Source organism: Tachypleus tridentatus, chromosome 13 (assembly GCF_004210375.1).
Source record: "Tachypleus tridentatus isolate NWPU-2018 chromosome 13, ASM421037v1, whole genome shotgun sequence".
Taxonomy (NCBI): Eukaryota; Metazoa; Arthropoda; class Merostomata; order Xiphosura; family Limulidae; genus Tachypleus; species Tachypleus tridentatus.
In genome coordinates, this window is record NC_134837.1 from 113,451,060 (window position 1) to 113,475,629 (window position 24,570).

Sequence of the window (24,570 nt, forward strand, 5' to 3'; positions counted from 1 at the left end):
TAACAAGATAAACATCTATGTAAATCCGTGCAGTTTGAAAATGACTTAAAAACTTAGTTTAAAGATAAACATAAAACTATTTGTGAATGTGATGCTATATGTTATACTCAATTCAGAAAATTTTCAAACTGTGTAAAACACTCACTTTCACCTTTAAATTCACATTTGATTTGATACTGAAATTTCACCAGGTACATTGAAAGTCAGTTATAATGTTTTGTGTATCATAATTATTATCAGAAAGCAGCTGTTGTTTTAATTACTCAGAATACGTTTCAGAATTCTTTGTTTGTTTGTTTTTGAATTTCGCACAAAGCTACTCGAGGGCTATCTGTGCTAGCCGTCCCTAATTTAGCAGTGTAAGACTAGAGGGAAGGCAGCTAGTCATCACCACCCACTGCCAACCTTTGGGCTACTCTTTTACCAACGACTAGTGGGATTGACCGTAACATTATAACGCCCCTACGGCTAAAAGGACGAGCATGTTTGGCGCGACCGGAATGTGAACCCGCGACCCTCAGATTACGAGTCGCACGCCTTAACACGCTTGGCCATGCCGGGCCACGTTTCAGGAAGCAGCTGTTGTTTTACTTACTCAGAATACGTTTCCTTTAATATTTGAAATTTGAAAACTTGAAACTTCAGTTTACTCTACTTAGTTTACAGTAATAAGTTTGTTATTTAAATTATATTCTATTATCATGTTTTGACTACAACTAATGGGAGCAGGTACACGATAAAATTATGAAAATTGTGTTCAATAATTATGTATTTATATCAAATGTAAATATACTTTTCAAAAAAAGAAACGCAAAAGGCAAAATATGAGACAAATTGTTAACAAGTTTATTCCGGGTAGTTCTGTATGACATGTGTGAAACTTTGCACATTCACTGCTGAACATCCAAAGTCTGCAAAGGCGAAGTCCACGTTCACTAGTTGAAGTTTAACGTCACTCAACGTCAATAACGAGTATGCCCCCCGTGAGCATCAATAACTGCTTGGCATCTCCTGCCCATGGAAGCGATGAGATGACGAATCACATCCTGTGACTGTCCACTCAGCCTGCAAAGCTACTGCAAGCTGAGGTATATTCTGCAGTTGAGGTTGTCGCCGTCGCAGAAGTCGGTCCAACTCGTCCCAAAGATGTTTGATGGGGTTTTAATCTGGTGATCTGGAGGGCCAGGAAAGAACGTTGATGTTGTGGTGTCTCAAGAAGACAGTGGTGAGTCGGGCTGTGTGAGGACGGGCATTGTCATGTTGAAAAACGTCGTTGACGTTCACCATGATGGGTTGCACATGGGGCCTAAGAATCTCGTCGACGTATCGTTGAGCCGTAAGATTCCCTCGAATGTGCAAAAGGTCTGTTCTGGCATTGTAGGCGATGGCAGCCCAGATCATGACGCTGCCACCACCAAATCTGTCAACTTCCTGCACACAGTTTGCTGCAAAACGTTCACCTCAGCGACGGTAAACACGGGTCCTTCCATCCTGCCTACGAAGCATAAAACGTGATTCATCGCTGAACCAAACATGCCTCCATCGTCGATGAGGCCATACCCGATGTGCCCGAGTCCAATGCAGCCGTGCTTGACGATGTTGCTTGGTGAGGATGACGCCTCTGACTGGACGTCTAGGTCGGGTTCCTGCATCTCGTAGACGGTTGTGTACGGTCTGATCGGAAATCCTACGCAGCCCTGGTATGGTTGAGGCAGTAGACGTCGCAGTGGTGGTCCTATCCCGAAGATGACGTAACCGGATGTAGCGATTTTGTGCGGGCGTGGTCACACGAGGTCTGACAGATCGTGGACGGTCACGAGTTGATCCATGTTGTTGGTGACGATTCCATAGCCTTGTGATGGTGCTTGGGTGGACATTCACAGCTCTGGCAACATCTGATCGAGATTCGCCTGCTTCCAAGCGACCAATGGCGTTGTTGCGTTGTGCTTCAGTCAGTCTTGGCGTAACTGTATTGCGTGTCGGTGGCTTAACACTGAGCTACGGAAACCGAGAACCCGTCACTTTTATAGGGATTTTGCACATGTTGCACTTGCAGAACATGCAGATCTCTCAAACAAATTTATTGGACACGCATGCGTTTTGGCGAAAAATCCGATGTTTTCCTCCGTTTTCAAAGTGCACATCTTTTATTGTCATTTTGGTCTGACAATCAGTGCCTTAACACGTGTAACATCACATACTCTGAGCTTGTAACGTTATTACATATATTTCTCTTTAAAATAAAATAAAAATATCCCTTTTGAGTTTCTTTTTTTGAAGAGTATATATTACAAACGACAGTATTCTCAAAATTCATGCTCTCTCATCACTATACTTCTATCTCCTTTTTTTGTAGAACTAAAAATTGTATTAATAGAACCAATGTGTTTAAAGAAAAGTAGTAATCAAACAACGAATATCCTTGAAAACAAAACGAACAGTTGATGAAATCACTAAGAATTGTTATGTGATAAATATCTCAAAGTCCCAGAATCTAAAACCTTGGGAAAACATGTATATCCAAACTGGAAAACAAACATGACAAATAACATATACACATTTTTCCCAAGTGCATGAATCATCCAAGTGACCAAAAAAAATATCCCTTGATTTCCCACTAAAACACATCACTAGTTTTATTAACATAGGTCATGCTACAGTAATTTATTGTAAAATAAAAACATTTGATGACTGTGGTGACTCAGACTGTCCCATGAATAAACAAAAGGAAATTTATCAGATCCCTAAAACACTTTGAAAAACTATGTAGCAGCTGTTGGAGTAGAGAATCACACTTCTTCCTTTTATTTCCAGATCGCTCCATCTGTTTCTATCTTGAGGCCTTAAAACCATTCTAAATTTAAATCCTAGAAAGCATTTATTATACAATACAAATGAATAATGTAAGAAACCGTGCAGAATAAAGCTACTATAAAATATCATAAAATAAACGAAACATAAACAACTTTGAAAGTTAATCAAGGATTTGTTAAAGTTAAACCGTGTGAATGAAAATTACAAGCAATACCCTTTAATAAAGATCAAAGATAATACAACAAAATTAAAATATAAAGAAAAAAAGCTTTTGCACAAAAAAATACTTTTTACCAATGAATTGATCGTACTGAAAATGGAACAACATGAAAGCAAATCGTTAATGTCAAGTAACATCTAAATATTCAACAAATGAAACCCTGTAAATACGTCACTTGCAAAATATATAAAATGAAAATAAGAGACAAAACAAACCATTCATAAACAATAAGACGAAAGGTATATACTCGTATATATATATGCACGATATGCTACTGTGAAGCATGAACATACTTACATAAGATGAATTAACTCAAAAGAAAACGAAATAAATGCATTCAGTGTACAATACACACACATACATATACATATAATAAAATTCCCTGTTGAAAGAGGATGACGTAGACAATGTGTCCCTTCACCTGTGGATGTTCCAGCAACAGGAATTTCCTGGTTAGGTTTTCGAACCAATTGACAGGCGTGATAAGTTTTAGAAAACTGAGAAAATATTTCCTAATTTTTGACCAAAGGAATGCCTCATAATTTTGTCACATCTTGTTGATACCTAGATGAGTTTGGAGGACTTCTAACGTTGCTTCTACTTTTAAAGGGGTTAATAAATATTGCCTTGGAATTTTTAGGCCAGTCTGCCTGAAAAATATTTTCACACTGTAGTAATTTTTATTGTAAGAAACAGCAATAGTGTTTGTTGTATCCCAGCCACCCTGATGAGCTGAGGATTGAGCAAAATATGGATGGAATACTATTATTACACATTTTGCTGATTCTGGAAAGTCCTTTATCCATTAGATTAAAAACAGTCGTGTTAAAAAGTATAAAAGGACCGTAACTAATGTATTTTTATAAGTGTTAGTGATTATGATCGTTCCTTGTTTTCAGTAATTTATTGAGTCATTATGTAGATAGCGAAATGTTAATAAAGATTTAAGATTTGTCATTTAAGAGCAGGTCAGTAATTTGAACTAAATAAGTATGTTCACACCTTTAAAGTTTCTCATCCTAAATTATAGGAATAATATGTGAATTTCACACCTTGAAGTTTTCAAGCTACGGTGGGAAGATACACCTTATATTCAGTTTACATTTTACAGTACTGGATAAAGTATGATTTCACACCTCAAGATGTGATATTACATTACTAAAGATGCTGCTTTATAGACAAGTGGTTCACTGCTCTATTATTCTGAAGTTACAATTTTATCACTAAGAATTTAGGTATTTATGTTACTGATTTACTGGTATTCGCTTGTTGTTCCTTGAATAAACTAAGCGTTAAAAATGTTAAATGTTAATATGATATTTCTTTGAATGGGTATATTCAGTTTAAGGTATGACAAACTTATCCACGATAAAGGACACTACTTTATTCGACAAGTACGGAAAAATGCGCTTCTAGATAAGGTTTACAATATGATATTCTAGTTGTTTTCATTCGGCGAAGCGCATTTTGCTGTATTTGAAAAAATAACATTTCAGATCGATATTTTTTCTATATACATTTTTGTGATGAAACATGTAATGAATAAATTAAAAGAACTATTGATTGAAAGTTTATTTAGTTCAGAGCAAAGTAACATTGGACTGTGTGGTGTGTCAAGCGCGGGAAATCAAACCTCAGATGTTAGTGTTGTAAGTCCACAAACTTATTGCTGTCCCATTATCGGACTTGATTTTTTTGTATTATTTCTTAAAACTTGTCTTTCTTTCTCTAACATTTACGTTTTATTTTCAATATCTAATTAAAGATCTTTGTTCACATTTTCTTTTATTTTAATTTTACAAAGATTTAATTATGTGCTTCTTGATACATCCCTTCAGATATGAGTTAAGCTATTAAACTACTTCTTGATACATCCCTTCAGATATGAGTTAAGCTATTAAACTGCTTCTTGATACATCCCTTCAGATATGAGTTAAGCTATTAAACTGCTACTTGATACATCCCTTCAGATATGAGTTAAGCTATTAAACAGATATGAGTTGCTATTAAACTACTTCTTGATACATCCCTTCAGATATGAGTTAAGCTATTAAACTACTTCTTGATACATCCCTTCAGATATGAGTTAAGCTATTAAACTACTTCTTGATACATCCCTTCAGATATGAGTTAAGCTATTAAACTACTTCTTGATACATCCCTTCAGATATGAGTTAAGCTATTAAACTACTTCTTGATACATCCCTTCAGATATGAGTTAAGCTATTAAACTGCTTCTTGATACATCCCTTCAGATATGAGTTAAGCTATTAAACTGCTTCTTGATACATCCCTTCAGATATGAGTTAAGCTATTAAACTACTTCTTGATACATCCCTTCAGATATGAGTTAAGCTATTAAACTACTTCTTGATACATCCCTTCAGATATGAGTTAAGCCATTAAACTACTTCTTGATACATCCCTTCGGATATGAGTTAAGCTATTAAACTACTTCTTGATACATCCCTTCAGATATGAGTTAAGCTATTAAACTACTTCTTGATACATCCCTTCAGATATGAGTTAAGCTATTAAACTGCTTCTTGATACATCCCTTCAGATATGAGTTAAGCTATTAAACTACTTCTTGATACATCCCTTCAGATATGAGTTAAGCTATTAAACTACTTCTTGATACATCCCTTCAGATATGAGTTAAGCTATTAAACTGCTACTTGATACATCCCTTCAGATATGAGTTGAGCTATTAAACTACTTCTTGATACATCTTTTCAGATATGAGTTAAGCTATTAAACTGCTTCTTGATACATCTTTTCAGATATGAGTTAAGCTATTAAACTGCTACTTGATACATCCCTTCAGATATGAGTTAAGCTTTTAAACTACTTCTTGGTACATCCCTTTAGATATGAGTTGAGCTATTAAATGATGTAAGTAAAGGTAGGAAAGAGAAGGTGATTAATACAAACGAGGGTTAAAGGTATTTAAAGAAGGAATCCACAACTTATCTTGTCAGGAATATTACCCAGAATTAACTGTGGTTATGATATTATACGTAATTCACTAGGGCGAAATGATAGACTTATACTGATATGTAAAAATGAACACATTGACTGGTTGGACTTGAAGGATCAATTCAGTGTAAAATAGCTCTTTGGAATGGATGGATTACATTTAAATAGGATATGGACTGGCATGTCTGCTAAGACTATTAGCTTATATGTAAGGGAAAAACTAGACCATGAAGATAGCCATGATAAACTAAATGAAAAAAACCAAAAAGAATAAGTCTCTGAGAAAACTTCAACATAAAAAATTGATATATAACTTACAAGGATAGGCTTAATTGTAGTATTGTAATGCTAGAAGTATAATAAATAGAACTGATAACTTTAGAGTGCTGTTAGGAACATAAAATTTTGATATAAAAGGAATAACTGAACATATGTTTAAATGTAGATGATTTTGATAACAAAAATTTCGTTGAAGTACAGGGTTACAGGCTATTTAATATACTGAAACAAGTGCGGGTATTAAAATAAACGTACAACGATGAATCTGTTACACCTTCCTCCTTAGATATTTAAAAATTGGCGTTAGACAGTTTTAACCTAATATACATGGATATATATATATTTATGTCAAATACAATACATTGTGAAAGAATTGTACATTTTCAAATATCAAGACAATTAATAAAAATAACCATATGAGCACGTAAATGTGCTTAAACACAAATGTTATCTTATTGGACTAACGTAGTCAATAATCACATGATTTAGATGTTTTTCGAAAGTCGGGACAGGTTTTAAAGGAGCAATGTGGATTTTCTGACCAACTGATAGATATGAAAAGTTTTACAAAACCGGGAAACCTCTTAACTAATTTTTGGCCAAAAGAAATGTCTCGTAATTTTGTCACTGGCCAATTTACTTTATGTTAAGAAAATTCCTTTCGTGTTCCTCTTTTCGTCTCACTACTCTTATTAAAACTAAACAAAAAGTGTCTCTCATCACGGGCCCGGCATGGCCAGGTGGGTTAAGGTGTTCGAATCGTAGTCTGAGGGTCGCAGGTCCGAATCCCCATCGCACCAAACATGCTCACCCTTTCAGCCGTGGGGACGTTATAATGTGATAGTCAATCCCACTATTCGTTGGTAAAAGAGTAGCCCAAGAGTTGGCGATGGGTAGTGATGACTAGCTGCCTTTAGCTGTCTTACACTGCTAAATTAGGGAGGGCTAGCACATATAGCCCTCGTGTAGCATTGCGTGAAATTCAAAAACAAACTCTCATCATAGCTAGTTTGATACTTCATGTTTCGAAGTCATCTCTCATTATCCAACATATTGACATTCACGACATTACAGATTTCTGAAATTTCTTTATAATAGTCTCCTATCTCCTGTAGTCTTCACTGTGACATAAAACCACTTTATTACTTAACCAAGATTAACATAAAACTTAGCTCTGACTCGAACAATTACGTAGAAATACTGAATTTAAACTGAGTTTAACGAAGAAGGAATAGAAATTGATATATATTTTTTAAATCAAGGACAAAAACTCCGTGTGTGCTGCTGTTTTCTGAAAAATGAACGTCGTCACTTACCATGGGCCCGGCATGGTCAGATGGATTAAGGCGTTCGACTCGTAATCTGAGGGTGGCAGGTCCGAATCCCCATCGCACCAAACATGTTCGCTCTTTCAGCCGTGGGGGCGTTATAATGTGATGGTCAATCCCACTATTCGTTGGTAAAAGAGTAGCGCAAGAGTTGGCGGTGGGTGGGTAGTTCAGGGGTCACCAAACTTTTTTCACAGGGGGCCACATTACTTGGGGAATGAGAAGCGCGGGCCGCATGATCATTATGTTCAATATTCGTAAGCTAGAACGAAAGCTCTCTGTAAAAGACTTAACACTAAGTTTAGGATGTCACATTAACCATGTGGTAGTAGCATGCAATACAAACACATAATAAAAAACAAACAGAAATACAACCAACATTTTTATTTACCAAAATGTTATCAAAGAAGGTGACATTAGCAAAAACAATTGTCACATCGCACATAGTGAGTACATATCTGAATTTAACTAAGCCCCAAAAACGTTAGTGCGATTTATGAAATTGGCGTTTGGCTTTCAAAATATCTTCAATGTTCGGTTTTGAATTGCTGCATCCAATCATTAGAATTGCTTTCAAATGTTCATCAGTCAACCTTGATCGACTTTACATACTTAATTTTTGAAACTGCTTGTTCACAGACATAAGTTGTTCCGAACACTGGTGACATACCAGATGCGAACTGCTTCAGCTTTGGAAAATCATCTTCAGGTATGCAGCTGTAAAATTCAATAAGTTGCCCTCTCTCTGTGTTTTGCTTTCAAGAAGTCATTTCCTTGCAAATCGATGACCTCCAGCTGAAGTTCCACTGGCACGTCATCAATGACACAATTAAAATGATTCTGTTAAGATCCGAAAATCTCTCTAAAAATGCTTATTTAAATCACCTATAATCTTTTACTGAAATTCCTGGTTGACATCTTCTGTGATTCCAGCATGAAACTAAATGAAACACTGATGTGAGAGGTTTCCTCCTTCCAAATGTGCTTCAAACAATGACAGCTTTCTCTGAAATCCTTTAATGATTCTATGGAGATCACAGACAAGGTTATTCTTCCCCTGAAGTTTCAAGTTCAATTCATTTATGTGGGATGTGATGTCAACCAAAAATGACAACTTTGAGAACCACGTTGGATCCGACAGAAGTGGGTCGACTCTATATTTATCGATAAGAAATATATATATTTCTCTTCTCAGCTTATAAAAACGAGACAAGACTTTACCGCAGCTGAGCCACCTCACCGCTGTGTGATTAGGCAAGTCACAGAAATCCTAATGAATTTCTTCAAGAAACGCCTTGAACTGGCGATGATTAAGTGCATGACCACGAATGAAGTTCACTGCAGAAATGACTGGTTTCAGTACGCAAGAAATATCTAAGTCTTTTCCACAGAGTGCTTGTTGATGTATGATGCAGTGTATGAACAGAGCGCTTGGGAGTTGAAGATCTTCCAACTGTTTCCTGATCAGCCCCACCAGACCCTTCTTTACTCCAGCCATGTTTTTTCCTCCGTCAATTGTTACACCTCTAAGCTGATTCCACTAAAGGTTATAGTCTTGCAAATTTTATGCACTTCCATGTAAATGTCTTCTCCAGTTGTTCTTCTATGCATGCTGCAAACTGATGCCAATTCTTCCGTGATCTGAAAGTCCAAATTAACTCCACGAATGAACACGGGAAGTTGTGACGTACTCGAGAGATCAATAGACTCACCCTGTGCCAGAGAATGTCATAGGAAGTTTCTAGCTTTTTGGCGTATCTGTAATGCGATGTTCTCTCCAAGTTCTTCTGCTTTCCGTACAACTGAAGTTGCTGAAAGGTTGATACTTTCAAAGAAATTGGCTTTTTCAGGACACAGCTCATTTGCTGCTTCCATCGTACACTCTTTGATGAAGCTGCCGTCAGTGAAAGGTTTTCCTCGCTATCCCATCCCATGCACTATTTTGTAACTTGTACGAGTGACAGATTCATTTTCAGCAAACTTTCTCGTGAAGAGATTCTTTTGAGATTCAAACACACGTTTCATAGATTCAAATTTCTCAGAACAGAACTTTCCTGAAAATTTCAAATATGTTGATAGGTGTTTTGTTTCATAGTGACGCCGAAGATTGTACTCTTTCAAAACGGCAACACTTTCGGTGCATATCACACAAGTAGTTTTCTGGTTTCCACAAAGAAGTACTTTTCTCCCCATTCTTCACGACACTTAGAGTCCACTTTTTTACTTTTAAAAGCAGCCATAACGATGAGTGAAAATAAAACAGGATCTGAAAATGAAAAACACAGAACGCTGTGAGAAAAGTATTGTACTTGTCCAAAAACGCACAAACAAAATATATTGAAACGTACGTTTGCCACGACACTTACCTAAGAACGAGTTGCGAAAAGCGCATAACCCGACTACTAAGAGAAATGAGCTGAATTTACAAGACGAGTCGATAGGACCAGGGTTAAGTCTGTACTTGTTTTCGAAATCCTAATGCTTTCACAGATACGTGCCTCGATATGAATAAAAGGGCAGCAAGGACAAAAGAAGAATTTTCCTATTGGTTAAAAATGCACGTGACAGCCTTGTTTCTTTTTATCATAACGACTTGTGTTTGCCAGCTTAAAACGACCATCGGTGTAATTTATTTTGTTATGATAGTCAGACATTTGATGAAATGTAACTTTTTCATTTCCAAGCGGCTAGCTGCTGGCGTGCCGGACAAAATGACCTCGAGGGCCGTATCTGGCCCGCGAGCCGTAGTTTGGTGACCCCTGCTCTAGTCTTACACTGTTAAATAGGAACGGCTAGCGCAGATAGTCCTCGAGTAGTTTTGCTTGAAATTCAAAACAATTCAAACCACTTATTACAACCACATGCAGTCAGGAATCTTTATCTCCCACTTTTATTTTAAAAACGTTTGATTAATTATATTTGAAAGAATAAAAATATTATTATGATAATTAATGAAATATAAAACTGCCAGTTAACTGAAAAATGTGGAAAATGAATGAAATAATATATTTTACCCTCCTTTATAAGGAAGTTTTAGATTATGCAAAATAACGAAAAAGCTCATATTGTAGAATTTTGGATTTTGTGTCAACGTGTGTGAGCATTTTGTAATATCTGTTATTAAAAATGATTTTCATCGTATAATTAAAGATAGTTTAGATAGTGATAATTCTTCAATTGGTTTTACACACATACAGGTAATGGACAAAAAATATAAACACTTGGGTAAATGAGGAACAACAAGAATATACAGAATAGAGTATATACACATGTGGTTGGTCCTTTAATTAAGCAAATAACATCCTAATATGCATAGGATCATGTATAAATATGCTTAACAGGTCTCGTCACTTTAAAAGAAGGGTGATTGTTGGGGTATATTTGAAGGGAGCATCAATGAACAGGACAGCTCAATTTGCCGATGATTCATGAGCAATGATGTCTGAAGGCATCATGATCCTGAAGTATATACTTACGTCAACTGTTTGCGTTTGCTAATGATGTCAGCAAGGAACTTCAAGGAAACTATATATCACCAGCAATGAACAACAGTTGACCATACATTTTAAACTGGGGCCAGTCTAGCCAGTTTCACCAAAAACAAATAGTCCTCCGAGTACTCCAAAGAACAGGATACCATAGTCGGGTTGCAATGCACAAATTGTTCATCGCACGTGGCATTAACTGGTTGCATGACCCTTGGTGCAAAGAGTGCAAGCTGTGGACTTCCGAACAGTGGAGAAATGTGATATGATGAGATGAATCATTCTTCATTGTGTTCTTGACAAATGGATGAGTAAACGTGTGCCAACCTAAAGAACTCTATAGCCCTGAGTACTCAGTTCCAACAGTTAAGAGTTCTGGTGGTTCCATAATGATGTTGGGAGTGCTTTATGGCATGGTTTGGGTTCACTCATATCCTAAGAAGGCAAGATTGATACTTAATGGTAATGGACGATCATCACTCCATATTACAGCATTTTTGTCTTGCACAGAGGGTTGTCTTTTAAGAAGACAGTGCCCTCATCCACAGAGCATGAGTAGTTGACCATTGGTTTGAGGAGCATGACACTGTTGTTTTCTACATGTTATGGCCTTTTCAGTCATCATATCTTAGCCTCATTGAGCATGTATGGAATATTCTGGAATGACGCCCGAGACCGCGTTTTCCACTTCCATCAACTTGACGTGAGTTGATTGACTTTCTCAGGGAAAAGTGGTGTCACATTCTTCCTGCAGAATTCCAGATGCTGGGATACTTTATACCAATAATCACACATGGTGGCTCAACACCTTATTAAGTGACTTTAAGTTGGTGTTTACATTTTTTTGCCTGCCCCCCGCTAGTACAGCGGTATATCTACGGATTTACAACGCAAAATCAGGGGTTCGACTCCCCTCGGTGGGCTCAGCAGATAGCCCGATGTGGCTTTGCTATAAGAAAACACACACACACACACACATTTTTTGGCCACTAACTGTAATTGTACCTTGAATACCTATATTCTTGTAATTTGACTATAACATGTTATGCGTAATCGTGTCTCAGTGTGGAGATGAGATGTTGTACAGAAATAAATATATCAGTTTTTACCTCGCAAATATCTGTTTAAAACCACCTAGCTAGAACTTGTAAGAAAAGAGTTTGGACTATTGTTTCACATATATCATAAGCATGTGCTTTATTGCCAAGTAAAGTGTACTTTATAGTGAAGTATGAGTGAAGAAGTCGTTTGATCATGTTCTAAAAGTCTGTCCAAATCAGTACCATTTTTTGCCTGGGATGCCAAACCAAGATTAAGTTTTAACGAAATACAGATGAAATTAATTATGAATGAGTACAATCATGAGAATAATCGTGTTAGAAAGAAAGTATTTTACAGCACTATCCTGCTACTAGGAGATTGAATAAAGAAGAGGAAAAGGATATTAAAGAATTCATTTATTTAAAGCCCAACAATAACCTTCTTTGTGTACTTATTACTCGAAAATATGGAAAGCAACGTACATTAAAATGCATACAAAATGTAAAGAGTATAGCTAAAGAAGAAGCTCAAGGGAACAAAAAGGATGCTTATACTGTGTTGGACAGGCTTATAGAAGAACTGGAAGGAGACCCTAAGTCCATTGATGGAGCTGTAGTTAATGAAAATGATACTTTAGCAATACTCTATTATCAGTCTGGAAATATGAGAGGCATATTCGAAAAATTTTCGTAGGGACGACACTTTACAGTTTGATGGTGGAAGATAGCTTTGGGCATGACCAAAATGTTTTTATGCAGTAATAGTGCTAGAAGACAAATCTCATTTGCAAAAGATTGTGGATTTCAGCAGTGTGGTAATCATTGACAATGAATTTTCAAAATACAAGATATTTAGAGAAGTTTCATAATGCAGTCATGTTGTACCGCCAGTTACATGACATCAAGACCTGTTTAAATTTATATAGTGTTATTTTGACAACAGTAACCATGAAACATACCATCAAATTATTCGAAATGCTTAAGAGGGATATATAAATGCAAGCAAGAGATTTTTTATTTTGCAAATGAAGCACTACAAAAAGCATTTATATGACATTTGGACAGCTGCAAATCGATGTGGGTTACTTATGAGTAGACCAGGTTGCAATACTACCAACAATCAACTGGAAAGTTACAACCAAAAATTAAAAGACATGACATCTTGAACATCTCTGTCTAAACGTTTCTGTTATTTATTTACACCGCAGAACCTGACATTTCACATGTTGTGTTTGCTGAGGACTTTTTTCTAGGTAAACAAAAGACGCGGCTATATTCTTACGAGTTTCAGAGATCCAGTCAGTTTGTACTCAATATATACTGCTAACCTAAAGATGGTAGCAACAGCTAAATACGGTGTTCAGATATTGTCAGGTAGCAAAGATGTTGTAATTTCACATTAGGGTCATTTTCATTCTGTGTCACTAGAGGATGAAATATGTTTTTACACCTTTCAGCAAACTTTTTCGATTCCTTACAGGCATATTTTCAACTATCGCAATTAATGTGGTAGTCCAATGTTTGAGTCATTTATGACAAAGAGATGGCTGAAGTTTTATCAAGTACATATTGGTACTCCTGCCAAGCTTAGCTATCAAAATTGGGATGACATGTCTCATAGCACAAACAAAGTGTGCTTTACTTCTTATAAAGTTTATCACCTATTAAACTGAATAGCACACTATCTCCAACTCAAAAATATAAAAAAATTCATTGACTTACAGATAAATTTGTTTCCAGTGTGATTTTGAACAGCCTGATATTTTAATGTTAATTTAGAAGTTATTTGAATGTCGATATGTATCAAATTCATGACAACTGCCAACGAGGTTGATATAAACAATTTCCTTTCTTAACACAAATATATTTTAATATACAAGCTACAATACAATTTATAATAACGGCTATTACAAATAATGATTTATATAAAAAGTTATACAAACTTACAAATAATACTTAATTTTCTATCTGGTCTGCAACTCAACATTTAGTAATTACTATTACTTGAATAGTAAGCTATCTCTCGCTGCTTACACGTGAGTTTTTCTCAGACAAAGATACACAATGCCCTCATATAAATATTAACTCCGAAATTAATTCACTGAAGTTAAAAGGTTTGTAATGTTCGAAATATATAAACGTTCCTGATCAAGTATCTGTAGTTTCCCAATTAATAAACGTTAATCACCATCATAGCTTCCAAGGTTTACAGTATATTAAATGTAGTAAGCCCCAAATATTAAACTCAGCAATTACTATAACATACAAAGTTCCTCGCAGTACATCGTCAACATTTATGCCTCTTGCATAATTCTCTTGTTTGCTTGTTTTTGTTTTTTGAATTTCGCACAAAGCTACTCTAAGGCTATCTGTGCTAGCTGTCCCTAATTTAACAGTATAAGACTAGAGGGAAGGCAGCTAGTCATCACCATTCACCGCCAACTCTTGGGCTACTCTTTTACCAACGAATAGTGGGATTGACCGTCACATTATAACGCCCCCACGGCTGGGAGGGCGAGCATGTTTGGCGCGACGGGGATGCGAACCCGCGACCCTCAGATTACGACTCGAATACCTTAACCACCTGGCCATGCTGTGCCCACACTGAAAGCTCAAAAACAGCATTCTCTAAATTAATTTCAGAAAAATGGGCAAAAAAGATGTACTATGTGAATTTATCGTTACTACATACATGATGAAAGTAGATCTATGTACACACAAACCTAGTTTGTGAACAAACTAATAGTTGTTTATTATCCTAAACATGAGATTTACCATTGAAAACTGGTAAACACAAATAATAATAGTGTATAGCTATTATATTATGGACCACCAAGTCACCAGGTTGTTGCCAGTGGTAGTTATAAATAATATTGAGTTTTCAGCAACTCAGTTGATAATTTATTTATCAGTGACTGAACACTGTAGGGCATTTTTATTAATGCTTGTTGATTTGTATTTTATACAAATGAGATGTATCTTCTAGTACTATTACTAGCGACAAAACATAATTATGCTCTCTCCTGTTGATATTTATTTTTAAAATGCACATCTAATATGACCACCTGTTTTTAGACAATAAAACCCACGCAAGTTTTGGAGTACTATGATAGCATTTGAAAAGGGTTTTTATATTTAAAATATTTGTGTGTTTATTGAGAACTAGCGAAATACGTTGACTGTATATACTGAACTGTTCGTTTATGTGAAAGACATTTCAAAACCGAACACTAGATATGTTATACGCAACATAAGAATGCTAATGAGGATACCTACATGGACATTTGTCCTGCAAGGTGTTGGAGCAAGTGCGGTTTACTTTATCATGTATCATTATCATCAACAGCCCAGACAGGAAGAAAAGGTTCAACTGAACCTGACCATCTCTGGTCTAAGAAACCAAAATCTCAATAATGAGAAGTTGCATGCATTTCTAAACATATATTTAACTATAACAAATATCAATATTAAAATAAATATATAATAGTAAATCCATTACACAATATAGCACTTTTTTCTTCAGATAGCACACAAACCGGCAAACAAATGATGTGTACCGGTTAATTTGTGAAAAATCGCACATCTACTGTGCTGTTTAAAAAGTTCAAACATGTATTTCTCCATCCTTTTACTTTGGGGTCCCCCATGGCCAGGTGGTTAAGACACTCAACTCGTTATCCGCAGGTTCGAATCCCCATCACACCAAACATGCTCTCCCTTTCAGCCGTGGGGACGTTTAATTTGACGGTCAATCCCACTATTTGTTGGTAAAATAGTAGCCTAAGAGTTGGCGGTGGGTGGTGATGACTAGCTGCCTTCTCTTTAGTCTTACACTGCAAAATTAGGGACGGCTAGTGCAGATAGCCATCGAGTAGCTTTACACGAAAATTCAAAACAAACTAAACCTTTTACTTTGTTATAAAATGCCTCTTTTGTGCCCCACCCCCCAGCAATTGAGAAGTGATCAGTCGGTAATTAGTAGTCTGTACTTTCTACGTTTGAACTTTAGTCTGATTTAGTATTTTACCCATTATTGTGTAGTTGATCATTTTGAGCTGTAAAAAACATTTTTATCGTCTTCCTTGACTCATAATAAAATTATTGACTTTGTTATCAGATAATTTAAAATAAATTATTAAAGAATTTTCAAAATTGTCGTCTGATTTTACTTCTTCTTATTTTCCGTTCCAATACCAGCAAACATTGTTATTTGTTATTTTGTATTTCGCGCAAAGCTACTGTGTCGGTACAAAAATTATAGCGTACAATGACATTATTTGAGAAATGTTGTTTTCTTTATAGGTATCGCACAAATTTGCATTGAGATTTAAATCAATAATATTTCGTTTTAATACTTGGTGAGTTATAAAATTATTATATTGTTTGTTTTTTGAATTTCGCGCAAAGCTACACGAGCGCTATCTGTCCCTAATTTAGCACTGTAAGACTAGAGGAAAGGCAGCTTGTCATCATCACCACACACCGCCAACTCTTGAGCGACTCTTTTACCAACGAATAGCGGGATTGACCGTCACATTATAACGCACCCACTGCTGAAAGGGCGAGCATGTTTGTTGCGACCGGGATTCGAACCCGTGACCCCAGATTACGAGTCGAACGCCTTAACCCACCTGGCCTACCAGCAAACATGTTTCTAGAAAAAAGCGCCAAGTGTGTGCATATTTTCGTTGTTGTATTTGTTTAAAGCTGTTTGTTTTTTTACAGGCTTCGCGGTCGACTTATTCTTTCATTTTAAGAAAAACTACAGTTTTCGTGCGAAGACTTTATGACTTTTAAGGTTGCAACATCTAATTCGTAATTTATTTCTATGTTGTCTAGCTGCAAGTCTTGATGATATGAAGATGAATCTTCTGTATAATCATGGAGGTATTAAAAGCGAAGGTTGAACCGTTTTCTGATTAGAAGCAGGATGCTTTGTTGGCTATCAAATTGGAGAAAAGTGAAAATGGAACTATCACAATAAGTAGTAGTAAGTGAATACATTTAAAATTTAAATATTTTCCTTTTGTTTCCTTTTCAGGAACTTGAATAATATCCAAGTTGTACATATATATAGGAATAAGTTCAATGCAAACCCTCTTGTTATGGGTAAGTCAAATTGCACGTCAGGAGTTTTTAGAGAGCAACATTCAAAATTCTGTTCAATTAATTTATTGTTTGTGGAAAACTTGGAATCAACACATAGTATATGGTACAAAAGCTGTATTTTTAAAAAGAAGTATTAAAAATAAATCGCAATATTCCCTCATCTGAGAATTGTGGCATTGGCTCTTTAGGTCTTCTTCTTCTAATTTATTTTCCGTCCCTCAGAGTAGTACAGAATTTATTGTAAATTACTTATTGTAACATATATGTTTCTCAGACAAAGCATTTTTTATGGCATTTAATTGTACTTGTTTATGGAGGCATAAACTAAAAAAAACATTGCACATACTTGTCATACCCACCTATTTTGTCTTTGTTTTCACTAGTAGCTAAAAGTTCTCTCTAACGTTTTATACTCCATTATTTATAATTAACTAGCTGTCCTTACCCAGTTATTACCTGAACACAGAGGCAATGTTTAGCCATTTTTAAACAAGAAGGATCAAAGTTTCATTTGTCATGTAACAGAACATGTCAAATGGTCATATTTTCTGTGAGATAAATCACCTTAAGAATGTAAAAATTGCAAAAAAATAAATGAAATAAATTTTTATGCTCTTAAACCGTTTATCTCGTAGAAAATATCACCATTTAATAAGAATTATGACATAAAAGCCAAATTTTGCTCTTCTAAGATTGTAGTTGAAGGCAGCTTTTTTGTTTCTGTTCAGACCCCGATTAGAATATCTTTCTGTATATCCTGGCCAATAAAGGTCTGGTGTTTTTGATGTTTCCTACAAATAGTCCTCTGCATGATGGATGCAGTCACTACCTCTGTGAAACTGCTTCTCTTAGTCCCTGTCAAGCTGGTGACAAGCAGCTTGTGTTTTTCATTAGCTTTCAGAGTAGGTTTCCCTTTTTGTGGAGTCTCACTGCTTGTAACTGGCAATCACAATTTTCTTTTTCTCAACATTTTACTTTGAGGTACTTAAACAGCATCAGAAATGTTTAATATATATAACCCCCTTCTGATCTCCCAAAATATAGTAAATAAAACCAACTTATTTTTGTAGAATTTCGTGTGTTCAACATGTCTTTTCTATAAAAAGTTAGTAGACACAACAGCATTTGATGGAATTTTATACTGACACAACAGTGGCAGCACTCCTTTCTATAAAATAAACATACATTTTTCTGAGATTACTTTTATTTCATTCAGGCTAAAAATCTGATCCATATACTATGGAAGAAAATTTATTACAAAGTTATCATTGATATTAAAAATGTGACATTACAGACATTAAACCTGAGTACGCTGATTCCATATCTTTATAAACCTACTATGATGTAGGCTGGAAGGTGTGAATAAACAGAGAGAAACCAGACTTAACTTTATAAATTAGGTCAAAAGCCAAAGTTTTATTCTTCATAAAGACATACTACATGATGATGTTTTCTTGTACAGTGAATCGTCTGTTTTGCATCCAGTTCAAAATAGTATTTGATGTCTAACAACTTGACAAGCTTAACCAAAACTTCAAAGATTTATCACTTGGTTAGAAAGCCAGTAGAATTATGATAGTTATAGAGCATTGATTACTTTGTGGATTAAATTATTCTGCTAAACTAAACTAAACTAATGTGGCAGGGGTTCAGTTTAGAGAGAGAGAAATCAGAAGAGTTCTCTCTCCAACTGGGGTGTTCAGGAACTTTGTAGTTCCTCTTCGTCCCCTTTCGTGGATTGTTATTAAGGTTAAGTGGTGGTTTTTTTTTATTATTATTTTAATAAATTAATTATCGTTATTATTCTTGACTTTTTGGGTGGAGAATATCTCACTAAATGTTCTTTTGGGTGGAGGCAAAGGCAGCAGTGGAAAGAAAGGCCGGGACCTGTCCCGAAAGGAAAAAGTTGGGCAGATGTGAACATGAATGTAATTCATTCAAATTCAGATCAAATCAAACGACCCGATTCTGGGTCTGGCAAAAAGGTTGCCTAGGCTGGGATCTAGAAATCCAATGCCTGAAGATTTTGATTTGGGGGGAAACGGGAGTGCCCCGAGAAAACCCACTTTCACACGACAGGCGCCGAAATGTGTACATGGATGGAACTAACCCTATTAATGTGTGTAAGTGACCACACAAGTAGGGCCCACTTCCCCTTATGTGGGATGACTTTCTAATAATATTCAATGGTTCTATGGATGGCATGGTATAGAGTGCATGTTTTGGATTGGTAACCAATACCACAGGCCACTGACCGTGTTTCAAATCTATGAATGAAAACATCCCGTGATCTACTGAATTATTCTGCTTTTTAAAGCACATTATTTAACTGAATAAAGATTTCTCATAATTTTACCATTATTTTCAAAAAGTAGGTTTAAGCTTCATCAATAGTTGATAGTAAAAAAAAGAAAGGTCCAAGGAAGTACTTTATTTCTTGTTTTATATGTATTCTTTATTTACTATTATAAGAGTAATTAAAATGTAGAAATTAAAATAAGAAACTTGTTTGAGTATATAGGGTTAGATAATGAAAAATTATAATACTAACAATGAAAAATATTCATGAGGTATACTATTAAGCTGATTGTATGTTAGATTCAATTCAATTACCAATTCAATGTGGTAAAGGGAATAATTTATTATATTTATTAGACACAGTTCAAAGGACTATAAAACTGAAAAGTGAAAATAGATGTATATTGTTATGAGCTTTAAGCTATTTAGGATAAACAACTGTGGAACCCAGTTGCAATTTGCAATCATTTTAGAAAAAAAAAGTAATTTAGGTTAATTTTGTACTTTTTATTGTGGTTACTAAATTAATCAAATATTCCAAATGTGTTACGAAAAATAAAGGTTAAAATATAAAGTCTCGTCTATCAAAATATTTGTTGTCTATTTAGGAGGTTGTAGAGATTGTCAAGTGACATTTTAAATCTTTCAGGTAAAGAAAAGTATTTCTAATCTTAATATGAAAATCACTTTGCACTTGGAGCAGTCAATACTGACATCACATGTAAAAGCCTATAATACTTAAACCTTTCAAGTTGTTTTATGGTCATAAACTTGTTCCAGTTGATGAAGCCAACAGTGAAAGAATTAGAAAAAAAGTTAATGTTGGTTCATGCTAGCCACTCACCTTTTCTTTAGTCAGCAATTCATACATAGTGAAAGTTGGAAACAACCTTACTAGCTTTGCAACAACAAAAACAGACTGTGCTAGTTCTGGGAGAGTTGGAATCAAAACCAAGAGCTTTAGTTCACAAAACCAGAAAAAAAAAGACCTAAGCTAAACAAACTTTAAATAAGAAAACAACTTATAAATCTGGGCAGAGCACAGATAGCTCATTATATAAATATATGCCTAACAACAATCAAGTTCTCTCTTTGTGAATTATATCTTCTTTTTTAAAACATTAATTTCAGTAAAGAAAAGGTGATAAAGAGGTCTATTCTGTTGTCTTTTTTATTACTACCAGCAGAATACTAGTTTTAGGAATTCACAGCTCATCTTATCTCTTTCTAAATCCAAAATAAAGAAAACAATAGTCCTACCTGTGTCAACCATCAGAATCCAAAATGGCTGCTTCTAGTTTTCTTATGTTTCATTTAAGTGTTTAACAACATAATCTTATTATTGTTGTTGTTGTTGAAGGTAAAAGAACAATCTACAGAGGTCAAATCAAAACCAGAAACAGTGTGTAGCTTTTAAAAGTTGGGGTGGCTTAGTAAAGCTTCTAGTGCACAGAATTATATTTGCATGAAAATACCGACATTAATGCGGTTAATAACTAAAACTAAGAATTTTTGAAAGTTGTATACTAAAAGATACAAAGGAGAGTGGTTACATGAGTACTAAGAACTTTCCACTGTCCCACATGATATCTCACCACATCTGTATCAATAACTTGCATAACAGCAAAAGTAACTTTTTCACAATAATTTTGGAATATTTTTGTGGCATGACAAAACTGTCTAGCCTACTTCAGTGATTCAGCATAGTTTTATGAAAACTGAAGAACCTTTACAGAATGTGATTTGCTAGTTATCAGTATTGGGATAGTTTACTGTGTTACAGTGCTACTGTTGATGAAGAGTTCAGTGTTATATAATGATAAATTTTAACATATGAGTTAAATTCAATCATTGCAAAATTCCAGTTTTTCATGTTATTTTTTTCAACTCAATTCCCTAACAGTAAAGGCCACTTGCATTGCTTGAAAAACAAAATTTGCATAGTGTCTCCTTTAGCTTAAAACTGTGTTTATGAAGTAAACATTTACTTCTAAAATTGTCATAGCTATTATTCCACCCTCTGTGTTGGAACTCCATGTACAGAGTGATGCCCTTTGGAGATAGAAAGAGGATATTGGATCGTTTCCCACCTCGAAATAACTTTCTGAGACATTACAGGCATGACGATTATCCTGAAGTGGTTATCATAATTCTTAATTGTCACATCATTTTAGTTTTGTACCCAGTGTTTCCACAAAAGTTGAGAGATAGTAATAGAATGGAATATTATTGGACAGTTACAGTCAATGTGTTTTAGGCCTAGGAAGCTATAATTATGATTAATGGCTATTAATTAGAAAACTACAGAATTTGATGAGATTTATAGATTTCAAACATTACAAACCATTCAACTTAAGTGCAATACCTTGGATGTTAAAATTTCTACAAGAACATTAAATATCTTCATCAATAAGAAGTGAGCTTGTAAGTGGTGTGAGACCAATCAAGAAACGTCAACTGGCTAGCTTAAGCTAGATGTGACAATATCAATTCAGAATTAATTTGCTCGTCGATAAAATGTTCAGTTCTAGAATGGATATAAGAATCAATATTGCCCAAGTTTATAAAACTCTTAAATAAACCATCATTTGTAATAACTATTAGTAAGAATCATTATTATAAATTGTATTGTTTTTCATTTGAATTTTAAAATATTTGTGTGAAAAAAAGAAAATTGTGTGTATCAATTTTGTTGACAAATACCATAAATTTGATACATATTCACATACAATTAACTTCTAAATTAAAATTAAACTTTTCAGCAATATGAACCAGTAATACATTAACATATGTAACATAATAAATTGGAAACTCATGCAAAATAAATAATACACAATAATTTTGAGAACCCACCCTTTGCTGAATGTTGTTACCTATTGAGCAAAATACATTAATGGATTTTTATTTTAATTTAGTGGTTATAATGAGCCTTATTATATAAAACTACATTGTATTTCTAGCTACAGAAACAACTAATTTGGAAGAAAGATCTCTACATACCATTTTGAAGTTTGGTACAGTAAAAGAGGAGAAAGAAGATAACTGTAAGGAAGGTACAGATAAAACAAATAATTTGCATGTTAAAATTTTTACAGTTCTTAAAGATAATATGAAGCTGTAATTTTTATTGCTAATAACATGTTTGTAGTCACAAGCTAAAGAAATTCAATACAGGTTTGCTGCATTGCTGTGAATAAACTCATTACAGCTCTTCTTTCAACATAAATATTGTTAATATAGAGGTTAATGTTCTATTAGAACTTACTGTGAACTTCCTACTAATTACCTGTGCAAACCTTGTCAGCTCTGTAGAAAAAGAATCTGGAATTTATTTTTCTTCTGATAAAACTTGAATCAAACAGAATACTTACAGTGGTCTAGTATTATAATAAGCCTAGTCTGGACCTCCACCACACTATTTCAATTCAGAGCTTCTACTATAAAAGGCTCCATTGCAAGGCCTTAATACTTCATCTTGTATTCCATGATTTATTTAGTATACCAGTATACTTTTAACAGTTCAGTGACATAGAACTCTGTGGATAATACATCTGGTGTCTTTGCTGATATTACTTAGAATGTAACAGTATGTTTTACCCATTTCATGATGATGAGAAACCCATTTGAAGTAAAAAATATATTCTAAAGATGGCTGCTATAGGTATTAAAACTGAAAACGACCTAAGAAGGTCAAAATATTGATTTGTACTTTATTTTAATTGAAGTTTTAATAACAGCAACAGCCATCTTTAGAATACATGATTACCCATTTCCTTCTTCTGCTTCATGATATATCTATAAGTTGAACAAATGTGATGAAGAAGCCACTTATGTACATGTGAGCTGGATCACTGTGACACTTGTATATATATATTGAAATGGTGTGTTAAGTGATTTTTATGTCATGATTAAAAATACTTTTTTTATTGGAAAACTTTCAAAGTGCATTTTGCATAATATTTAAAATATTCTAAATAAATATCTATAATTTTTTCAGTTAAACATTACAGAATTTTTTCTCTACCATAACATTATAAGGGCTCAGTCAATTTGACTGATCTTGTCATCCACCATAAAAGAAATTACAAAAATCAATCTAAGTTACTTTTTCTTTCTAGAATGACTGAATATAGTAAAAAAAAAAACAAAATACAACTAATTGTTTATTCTAAATTGTATATAGCTCATAACAGTATACAATTGATTATACTTTATTGTTCTGTTAACCTTTGAACTGTGTAATGAGTAATCACATCACATATTATAAATTACTTGATTGGTGTGCATATTCTGATTCAGGTATAAAAGTTATTATTCATAAATTGTAAAACTATGAAAACTATCCTACTTTATTTATATTTATCCTACAATATTTTCATATTGGTATTTGTACTGATCATATTAAAATACTGAATACCATCAGAAATTCATCAACTATATTATTAACTATAAGGTGAAATATATGTTCTGTTTCAGATACAAAAACTGGTGTGAACATCTTATGTGGGATTCTGAGTCCTAGTTATCATGTTATTAAACAAGAATATCACGATACAGAATTTATAAAACTTTCAATGGAAGTATTCTAAAAGGATTTAACATACCTCAGTGTAATGGTAAAATATGTAGTGGAGAAGAATTTGGAACAATTGATAACCTAACACAAGAAAAGAGGTGACAATCTACAGAGATATCACATTATTGTGCAATTTATGAAAAACACTTTGAAAAAATAGTTCTGTAAACCATCATCAAAGAAATCACACTGAGAAGAAATGTTACAGTTGTGGAGTTTGTAGAAAACAGTTTTTATCAAACAGTAGCTTAACATCACATGAAAGAATACACACTGTAGAGATATACTTGTATAGTTTGTGGAAAACAATTTAGAACAAAGGGTAACTTAAAAAGTCACCAAAATGTATATGGTGGGAAGCAAGCTTACAGTTGTTTAGTGTGTGGAAAACAATTTGTCAGAAAGAATAACTTGAAATCACACCAAAGAATATACACTGAGG

At 34.5% G+C, this 24,570-nt stretch overlaps 2 long non-coding RNA genes across 2 annotated transcripts in view; both read left to right on the plus strand.

Moving 5' to 3' along the window:
- The window catches only part of LOC143239947 (uncharacterized), a 195,724-nt gene that overhangs the window by 131,481 nt on the left and 39,673 nt on the right, over positions 1 to 24,570 (plus strand). The window lies entirely within an intron of this gene.
- LOC143238889 (uncharacterized) lies at positions 16,583 to 23,630 on the plus strand. Its single transcript, XR_013020817.1, has 3 exons — positions 16,583 to 16,816; positions 16,985 to 17,135; positions 22,513 to 23,630. It is a non-coding gene; the product is annotated as an uncharacterized LOC143238889 (long non-coding RNA).